The sequence below is a fragment of the Triticum aestivum genome, chromosome 7B (genome assembly GCF_018294505.1).
Source record: "Triticum aestivum cultivar Chinese Spring chromosome 7B, IWGSC CS RefSeq v2.1, whole genome shotgun sequence".
In the NCBI taxonomy this organism is placed as follows: Eukaryota; Viridiplantae; Streptophyta; class Magnoliopsida; order Poales; family Poaceae; genus Triticum; species Triticum aestivum.
The window spans coordinates 606,633,363-606,633,736 of NC_057813.1; positions in this window are offsets into that span (position 1 = coordinate 606,633,363).

Consider the following 374-nt stretch of genomic DNA (forward strand, 5'->3'; position numbering starts at 1 on the left):
GTGCCTTCGTCGTAGCCGTGCTCCCCGCCACCCGTGCGTCCTCTCATCGTGTCCAGGAGCTCCGCCGCTGTCCACTTCATCGAGCAAGCCGAGCCCCGAGCGCTCGCAACGCCCGAGTCCACCGCACCGACCTCGCCCGAGTCCGCCGTCGCCGGAGATCCCCTTCAACGCCGTCGTCGCTCCGGTCCATCCCCGGCCGCACCAAGGGCTTCGTCGCACTCACTGTGAGCTTAGCCATCTTCCCCTCCCTTCCGTTCTTGCTCCCGAGCCGTGTAGCGACCTCCCGGAGCTCAACCGCACCCACCGCCGTGGAGCTCGTCGCCGACGTGCTCCCGGTCATCCTCCGGCCACTCCACGGTGTCCATAATGCTCAC